The sequence below is a fragment of the Astatotilapia calliptera genome, chromosome 10 (genome assembly GCF_900246225.1).
Source record: "Astatotilapia calliptera chromosome 10, fAstCal1.2, whole genome shotgun sequence".
Classification (NCBI taxonomy): Eukaryota; Metazoa; Chordata; class Actinopteri; order Cichliformes; family Cichlidae; genus Astatotilapia; species Astatotilapia calliptera.
This window is the reverse complement of record NC_039311.1, coordinates 28,313,958-28,324,199: the sequence shown is the minus strand read 5'-3', so window position 1 is coordinate 28,324,199 and position 10,242 is coordinate 28,313,958. Positions and strand designations below refer to the sequence as shown.

The 10,242-nt window shown below is 42.0% G+C and overlaps 1 protein-coding gene across 1 annotated transcript in view; it reads left to right on the top strand.

The window, feature by feature from the left end:
• Positions 1 to 1,113: 1,113 nt before the first annotated feature.
• tmem132e (transmembrane protein 132E) overlaps positions 1,114 to 10,242 on the top strand; it is a 170,128-nt gene continuing 160,999 nt past the window's right edge. Inside the window, exon 1 of the mRNA XM_026182493.1 lies at positions 1,114 to 4,992. The gene's annotated coding sequence lies outside the window, so the exon portion shown is untranslated. The remainder of the gene's footprint in view (positions 4,993 to 10,242) is intronic.

Here is a 10,242-nt window from a genome sequence, read left to right as displayed (position 1 = left end):
AGTGTCAGCACCACAGTCCAGGATGAGACAAGGAACATCCAAGAATACATTGGGAAGATGGCCCCAACTGACCGAGTGCTCAGTGAATACCTCAGGCAGCAGAAACCCAAGAAAGAGGAGGGAGACGAGGAACCATCATGGAAGGACAGGCCCCTGCACGGTATATACCACCGGCAGATAGAGGAGGTGGCTGATATCCAGAAATCCTACCAGTGGCTGGACAAAGCTGGACTGAAAGACAGCACAGAGGCACTAATCATGGCAGCACAAGAACAAGCTCTGAGCACAAGATCCATAGAGGCTGGGGTCTATCACACCAGGCAAGACCCCAGGTGCAGGCTGTGTAAAGATGCCCCAGAGACAATCCAGCACATAACAGCAGGGTGCAAGATGCTAGCAGGCAAGGCATACATGGAACGCCATAACCAAGTGGCCGGCATAGTGTACAGGAACATCTGTGCCGAGTATAACCTGGAAGTCCCGAGGTCAAAATGGGAGATGCCCCCAAGGGTGGTGGAGAATGACCGAGCTAAGATCCTGTGGGACTTCCAGATACAGACGGACAAAATGGTGGTGGCTAACCAACCGGACATAGTGGTGGTAGACAAACAGAAGAAGACGGCCGTAGTGATCGATGTAGCGGTTCCGAATGACAGCAATATCAGGAAGAAGGAACACGAGAAGCTGGAGAAATACCAAGGGCTCAGAGAAGAGCTCGAGAGGATGTGGAGGGTGAAGGTAACGGTGGTCCCCGTGGTAATCGGAGCACTAGGTGCGGTGACTCCCAAGCTAGGCGAGTGGCTCCAGCATATCCCGGGAATAACATCGGAGATCTCTGTCCAGAAGAGCGCAGTCCTGGGAACAGCTAAGATACTGCGCAGGACCCTCAAGCTCCCAGGCCTCTGGTAGAGGACCCGAGCTTGAAGGATAAACCGCCCGCAGGGGCGTGCTGGGTGTTTTTTTTTTTTTATATGTGTATGTGTATATATGTATATGTGTGTATATATATATATATATATATATATATATATATACATATACACAATTGTGGGTTTAGTATATAAAATATTTGTATACATCATGAAGGTGTTGGCACTAACCTTGTGCAGTGTTTAGGCGAAGTTTCTGATTGGTCCACTCGTCTATTAGGAGATGGAGAACATGCAATTATATACGCATGCAGTGCAATCATTATAGTATAATATCATAATACTATAATCATTATAGTATTATTAACAATTTAGTTACCTGTAACGCAGTGGCCATGTTTCCATATTGTAACGATTTCTATAAAATGACAGCCAAAGGTGCGAAATAATACACAGACATTCATAAAGCAGTTGTTAGTGGAAGGAATTCACAAGCAGAACAATTAGGCGTGATATGATCTGCACACAGATTCTCAGTTTCTTTAAAATTTCCCTCCGGATTGAAAGACAATATGGAACACAACACGATGGTGACAGCATAATGTGGCCACACCTTTCAGGTTGTCTTTCTTTGGAAATACGGTCTTTTTTGCCAAGGGGGAGACGCTGGATCATCATGACCATCTAGTCCTCCATGAGAAAAAAAAGGCATAGGTTATCATTACCACTGCCCCCTTCCACTCATTAGAAATGGACAGGAGTGACACGAACTGAGTTATTGTAAGACGCATTTTTTCCTGACAGATTTCATCTTTTGTCCCTCCAGACAGGCTGTCAGGTGTTCAGCTGTCAGCTCAGATGGGAACTGCTGCACCAGCATTTTATTTTTATTTTTTTTTGTGGTTTCTTTTTTGAAGGGTGCATATAAGAGATCAACTGACATTATCACAAGAGAAACTTTACAAAGTTTACTTTGTGGTGGTCAAGCAAAAGGAGGGTGAGGGTGAAAGACAACACTTTGTGCCCCAGCAGAATATTCTGAATTCGTGTGTGTTTTGTTATGGCTGCTAGCCTAACGATGACAGGTTAGTCCATCCTGCTCTCTTTCTTACTCTCCAGTGCATGTAAAAAAGAAGATACTGTATCGACCAAATTGCCACAGGTATCTGGGATTATCGTCCAACAGCAAACATACCGCGATTTTAATAAAATATATTTTTAGAAGTTTGCATTTATTATTCACGTCACAACGGAACCGGATGCAAACCGAGGTCAGCTGTCATCTATTGCCTCATGTTTATTCAGTCACACTGCAAATGCGAAAAGTAGGTTTAAGCTGTCACCGTCTTGAGGCTGCTGGGAATTAGAAGTACATCTTGTCTGAGTCGACAGTCGACTCGAATGTATATGCAGACATTTCCATGGAGAGGATGGAGCTTATCACCAATGATCTGTTTTGTTTTCCTCATCATCGGCACACAGCACAGATACATGCTGAATGTTTGGTGGCAGCCCATGATTTCCTGGCACTTTTCTGACAGCTTTTCCCAGGATGTTGTTGTCCTTGGCAGCGCAGAGCTGCACATACGAGTCCACCTTGTCTGCAGAAAGAAAGCGTTGGCTTTGCCACCGCTTCCTGCAATGTGGTGCATTTGAGTGCTGTGAACAGGCTAGGCATCGATTGTCTGGAGCTTTATTTGACTTAAATTAGCAAGCATGAGCAATTACAAGGCTTTAGAGAGCAAAACGTTAAAGAGGAAGAAAAAGAATAATGCAAAGTGAAATGATTGGCTCGCTTTTATTTTGGCTTTCTGCTTTTATTTGATAGAGATTGCTTAAGAAAGACATGAAAGCGGTTAGAGAGAGGGAGGGTGAAATGCAGAGAAAGGGCCTGGGGCGTAATTGTGTTTGGATGGCAGGAGGAAGGACTCGGCCTTTGTGCATGGTGCACGTAGTCTGCTAGGTGAGCTGTTGGGGCCCCCCCACTTTTAATTTGTGACTTTGTTTTGGCTGTGGAATTAATTAACTTCTCTCATTTTCATTTCCTTTTTAAGTTATTTAAGTTCACCCCCAGGCATCGGTTCATTTTCAGTCATCGTGATCAAGGTTTACTGATGACAGCCTAACACATTTAATTTTGAAGCATTCACAATATGTACTTGGAACGAGCGTATTTATAGAGCGCTCTGATATTTTGATATTGTGTGTGTGTGTGTGTGTGTGTGAGTATAATGTTGTTTTATAGTTTGCATTACTACTTTAATCATATTCACAATAGATAGCATAGTTTGAACTGTAGATTGCCATCAGCTGTTATTACCTTTATATCCAAAATCCACCCAAAGCTGCCTCTAAACTGAAAAGTTATTCTAAACATAATTTTTTTGTTATTGTATAAAGAAAAACATCCACATAATAAAGCTAGTCTTGCTAATCCGTTTTGCCTTTCTCTTGGGGGAGTACCGCTGCCTAATTTGATCATTAAGATAAAACTAAGCAATCATGTAAGAGCTTTATTAACATAGGTGTTTATTTTCAGAGCCCCTCTTAAAGTGTTGTCTTTCTCAAGCTGAGCTCCCCAGAATCCCAAATTGAAGTGGTGGAATGCCGCAAGGTACTTACAAAGAGAGTTGCATATGTATGCAAAGCCTTTTAAGTGTGAAAGCCAAACACAGTCATGTTTCAATTTTTAGGTGCATATTGGGTGTCCAGAGGGCAGTACTCTCAATTTTCATATTTTAGCATTAATATCCAACAGGGCATTCTTTACGGTGACTGCGGATAATGGGGCTCTTGAAATGTCACCAGGACCTATATTTACAGGACATTACTGTTGTTTGCTATGTGTGAATATATCTTATTTAAACTAACTAATTAATAACTGCCATGGAACAGCAATGTGCAGCATCGACAAGTCAGGATAAACTCACTAAAGTGGCGATCTTGCATCATCAAGTAAATCCGTATTTTTTACAGTTACTCTCTTTCCCGCAAACTCCTACAAACGTGACTTTGAATGCATCACTATTAAACAGTTCCAATTAATGCTATGAACATAAACAGAGAGACCCAGCTTGCAAGTGCATTAGGTATCAACCGCATGCAGCAGCATGTGGAAAATTCGAATCATATTCCCTAAAAGCCCCCTCTTGCTGTTTGAGAACGGATATTATCTCCCTCGCTGGCAACATGTTTGTTGTGACGAGCATGAATTATGAGAGCCACTAACAGCCCTTGAAAAAAGAATAATACACATTGGACATGTAAGCTAATGTCAAGTTGAAAATTAGCAGACTGTAAAGCAGGGTGTTAAAAAATGAGTTTATTGGTGTTTATAGATAATGCATTTCCTGTAATGTGCCCAGCAGCAAAGTACCCACCACATCAGCTGAATGCAGACCCTGCTACAGGAAATACAGGATAGCATCATGTTCTTAAAATAGCTTTATTTATTCTTACTTGCAAAAAGTTAGAAACATGCTCAAGCAGTTACTGTCCTTCCATTAAGTTTGGGATTTTCTAAAATGTGGATTAACAACATGAATAATCAAATAGCTCCCAAACTTGTAGTCAGGGCTGTGATGCAAGCAAACATGCATCAACATCCCTACTTATTCCCAGTATTGTCACAGTTGTCAGCAGATTAGACATGACACCTCCCCATCTAGCTAACAATGAGTCAGCTAAACAACAATAACAGCTAATTATGAGCTAATGTTATGACAGCTAATATTATCAAAACAATCATTCCCTCTGATAAATAAATTAATTGCATTCTCCCATCGTATGAGAGTTTATTCATTAAATGTCCCAGAACAACAATGTTATCAAAAATGACTTTCTTAAGCCTGGCTAAAAGCAACTAAGAGACCAACAGAAGCAAAAATAAAAGTTCAGGATATCCTCGAAAGCTCACCTCAGCATCGCTGTCATCGGTCAGAAGCAAGCTTGACTGACTCATCAACTCCTTTCACACAGTTTCTTCTTCAGAGTAAATAGCTGTGGACACCAGCTGAGGTAAACAGCAGACTGACCCTTACCTGACCTACACTTACGGCACATGAACAGCAGCTGTAGTTGTTTGCCCTACTGTAGCTAGGATTATGGACTTGAGGTGGGAGAGGTAAGAGAGCAGAACTCAGTTGGCCGCAATCTACCGACATCTCGCAGTGACACTCTAACTTTCAGACTTAAACTTGGGGGATGGCAGCTTTGACTGAGAGGTGGACACCAAAACAAATGGCTGGAGCTGTTGTTTGTAAGCTAGGCTTCACCACCACTCGTTCAAGCCATGGATCCAGACCTCTCAGCCATGTTGGTGGTGTTGCAGTTGCCTGAGAAATTCAGTTAACTGTAGACATCTGCCCTCAAGTTGTGGTAAGTGAAAGTCTAGCACCTATGGAAGCACCCAGTGCAACACTGGGTGCTTCCATAGGTGCTAGACTCCTCAGCAAGGAATATCGCTAAAAGTCGCTAAAAGTCGCTAAATGACGTCATCGCCTTATTTGCATAATTGGTCATGTTTATGTAGGAGAGAGAAATAAGATTGTGGAAGAAACAAAGTGAGTAAAAACACCCTAAAAGCATTTAGAATATATTTAGAACTACAAATTCAATTTCTTTTAGCAATTATTGTTTTTTTTAATGTCACAATTCTCATGCGCGATTCATGTGCAGTTTGCAGTCGGGGTGAACATCTCCTGCTCTGACAGCAGCTGGGGGCGACTGCTGCATGAGGACTATCCGCCGCCTGTGAGCGCTTTGGTATGGGCGAGGTGTCCACGGCAGCACCCGCTGCTTGTAAGAGCAATACGTGCTTTCACGTCAAAAAGTCTCCAATAACAACAGAAAAAGTCGCCAGATTTGTCTCTAGTCGCTTTTGGTCACTAAGGGGGTCTGAAAACTCGCTAAATATAGCGACAAATGCACCTTGCTCCTACAGCTTGCTAGCACTAACCTATAACTCCATAGTCTCGTCCAAATGTTGTTACAGCAAAACACTGGGGCTTAACAAAACAGTGGCTCTGCCAGTCATATGGTAAAACTCGAGAAATTCCAAACTCTGTAGTGTTCCTTTGATCAGTGTCCTCTCCTTTGCTTTTTAAAACACATTTTCTGTTAAGAATCTGCGGTCTTATGTTATCAACAGGCTTTGAAAATGGCTTTAACTCAAGATCCAATTACTAGGTTTCTTAGGCTTTTAACCACCACTTTGCTTAGCTGTCATGAAAATGGCTTACTTGTCTTTGATGACGACCCACAGAGTGGACCTTGAGGCAAGAATATTTTGTCAAATGAACATTTTCTGTATCAAGAATTTACAAGGCTCCTCCAGAGAAGCAGCAGCAGCAGCACGTTTTTCAACTGTTTTTACAGACTGAGCAGTGCTAGTCATGAGCAAAATTAATTCTCCTTCTAAAATCAATACAGCGAACATTAAATATCCTAATCCCTTTATGTGGTCACAATTCCTTAAATTTTAAGTACTGTATATAATCACTTTACTGCTGCATCCTCTTTGCAGATCTCATGATCCATTTCAAAATTAAACAACCCAGCATTATGTGAATCTGGACTAAAACAGCTTGTTTAAAACAAACAGGCTTTATTCTCAGTTCAAGAAGGGCGCACTTGCCCTTTTGGTCAAATTATTCCAAGTGCCACCTGCAAGTCTGGAACCGCAAGCTGCCAAAGTCCTGATTAAATGTGGCTTGCTCGTTGCGGTGGCAGCAAACTTTTAGCAGGATTTGGGATGGTATTCCAGTTTGAATGAAATCTAATACTGGTGCAGATTAATGTGGGCATTAATACGAATAATATAATAATTTGCAATTCCACACTGCCAGCCTCGAAATGGCAGTAACTAGAATGGAGATTAGAGTCAGTAATACTTGAATCACGGATGCCTCTACAAGTATTAACATTAATACCACTTAGCCTTTAAATTCATACGTTCCATAAACCCCAGCGTGCCAGGAAATGCCGAACGGTGCGTCTCACCGATGACAGTGTTTTTATTAGTGTAAGTGCTGTTACGCTGGGCAGCCCTATAGGCGAGGGACACCTTCTTCATCAGCCCTTATGGCGGCACTCACAACAGCAAGCTGTTTGGGAACGCTAGAGAAAAAAAATTAGCTTGAAGTGGCAACACTCCTGCAGTTAATTAACAGGAATCTCAATGTGTTGGCGCTGTAACAAACACACAGCCTGAGGGAGAGGGGAGGTAGAGGTGGAGGGAAGCTGGGAGGGATGGGTGGATAGATATGTGCGTCTGTCACTAATTTAAATGAGACGCGGCCTCGTGAACGAGCGGTGAGAGCGCAAGTGCCATTCGACGCATCTGTGTCACTCCCAAAAAAGAAGGCTGTGTCGGTATGTCTTGATATATGCATGCAGATATATGCACACTTGTGTATATTTACAGGCCTTAAATGCACATGTGGATTCATTCATATCATCTCTTGTATGGACTGCATTTTAAACGTTTATTCTTTTATTCATAAGGCATTTACAAACAGTCTTCCTCCCCCACACCATTCCCCAGTCCCTCTTATGTGGTTATGATACCTACCAAACTGTGTGCCTTTAAAGGTCATTACTGATGGGAATTCATAGTATGTTGCTTATATTGATTTACCTTGTATTGTAGTGCAGGATTAAATATATGCTAAAAGGGGAATAATAACTTAGAAGGATTCAGACTGACGGATTTTATATTCAGCCTACAACTAGGTCAGTGTTGTAAGACGAGCCAGCGTAGGCTTCCTCCTGCTTCTGTCTTTCCTCAAGTGCTGGACTGTATCTTGACAGATATGCTGCCAACCATAATAAATTGTGACCACGTCTTCCACTCTGACAGATGGAGTGGCAGATCTTTGCACGGGATTTTGATCTGGTCCTTGAATGTCCCGTCTGTCTTCGTGGAAGAGCACTGGCCTGGATGGTGGAGGCAGTTGGTGCTTTTGAAAATGCTGGATTGCTAAAAAAATAAATAAATAAATAATTTAAAAATGACCTTTTGTGTTTAGAAGGAAACTGCTCATACACGGCCAAACCAAATCAGCAAGGCTTAAGTGCCCAGAGCTGTGGTAGCGTGTTAACTCGCAGTAAAATTTTGCGTGCTTTTGACATTCCCGGCAATTTGGGCACGCTGGAACGAGTTCTGAGTCGTTAAATAAACCCACTTGTCTTCATGTGGACAGTGCACTGGAGCTATACTTGTAAAGTATGCACATCAGATGCATGCAGACGCAGGGAAAACTTTGTTTTGCGGTTATAGGGTTGTTGTTTTTTTCAGCTCTAAAATCTACAAACCAGTGATATACTTTTTAATATATCAAAAGAGGCTGTTGGTTTATACTATTTAAACCAACCTTTGGAATAGAGACTACAATTTTTGCTTTTTTGATGACTCTGAAAGACAAATCAGCAACTTTTTGATCTGTCGATTGACTCACTTCATTCACATGAGCGTAATGTCAATTTTTGATCATTTTGATCTCTTTTAAAAGGAAATAGACAATTAATACTGTGACTGACAAGTACCTGCAGCATGAATCGCACAGGTCCCTCAGTTCCCCAGTCAAATTCAATCCTTGAGCCTAACGTCTGGTTTCAGAGCACCCAAAGGAGGGCAGCATGAAAAGCTCAAAGTCGAGGCTTCAAACGACTTTACAAACCAATGGGTGACCAAACTATTTTTAAAAGATGCCTAAGTTGGGGCTCGGCAACCTTCTAGGTTAAAGAGCCATTTTACCATCTCCTACCAAACAACTGTAGAACAACTGGACAGTGGATGGATGTAACTGGGAGGGGATGAATGAGTTAAAATTAGTCCTCTTTTTCATATAGATTTGTTTTTTCCGAGCTTGTGGGAGCTACAGCTGAGTGGCGACAGAGTCACTGGTTGCCGACCTCAGTATACCTTACTCTAAACTTAATATGAAGGTTTTTGTAGATATTGCCACGATTAAACTATTAGATTTTTCAAATACTTAATCTCATTTAAGAATACAAACAATTCTCTGGTCTTTCTATATAATTATATCCAGGATGCTGTGTTAGTGCTCTGTGGCTGCGCATTGCCTCCACAATTAGGTTTTGAGAGAACAGAGGTGGTCTGGGCTCTTTTCTGATGTTATTGTCCATACTGAAGCTTGTCATCCTCGTCCAGACAGTCTTCCTCGTGTGCTGTGTCAAGATTACACTTGCGGATTCAGTTACAGAGACGAGCCAATCATACTGCACTCATGTTTCCACCCTTTTTAAGGAAAACAAAAAAGAAACACCTCGTGTTCACTGATTCCAGCATCACTGTTTTATAACATTGTATCTGATAACTGGGTAGGACGAGACATTTTACTATAATCTCAAAGCCATTACCATCAGATGTGTTGCCATGAGCCTCACTAAATTCGGCTGTTATCTAATCTGATCTTCCTGTTTGTGCCCCGTCGATGAGCAGCAGCCTTTCTGTAAAAGTGATCAGAGCGGCAGTCATTTGCATCCAGCAGGATGCTGAATGATCGTGACGTACCTCGCGATAATGATCATCTCCGAGATTGCGACTGTAGCATGATTACACTTTTGCAATATTTTCTCGCACTGATTAAATTTAGTTCTGATGGCTTTTTAACACATAAAGTCACAGCTGAACACTGCCTGCAGATGCTCACAGACACTCCCAATAAGGAATTCCCTTCTGTACCTATTTGATGCTGTTTTCATAAATTATTGATGCTCCTGTCCTCCTTCAGCCCTGCCTCTAACTTCTTCATCCTGGGAGATTATCAATGAGAGCTCCTCTGTAATTCCAACAAACAGCTACCTCTTTTGTTCCCATCTGCTCGGCGTAGAGGCTGGAGCAGCGAGGGTCTCTGTCATGTTGATGTGAGGACAGACTGAAGCAGACACTTCCAGCTGCACCGTCTGCACCTGTCCCACCTGGAGCGCCATCAACACTGTTTCCTCCTGGTCGTGTTAATATCCTACAGCTGACAGCTTTATGCTATCTACCTGCAGCTGAGGCTGGTTTGCAAAGATCAATATGGAGATAAACTTCTGAGAGATGGAGACACGTTAGGTATTTTTTACTCTTGAGACAATTCAGCAGATGTTTAACTGTGGCGAAGGTGAAGGATTGTAATTGTCCTGTCTATTGCAGGGGATTTTATGGAAAGTGGAGACTGTGCCCCCTGCAGAAAAAAACTCATTTGTGCAAGCTGTTATTGTGACCGTTTAAATCACTACCCCATGACCAAATAAATATATAATGTTTACTTTGGGGTCTCACCTTTAAACAGAATAAATCTGCAAAACCCTGAAAACATAAAAAAAACAAACACATTTCTTACAGGTGTAAAAGGTGTAGTTC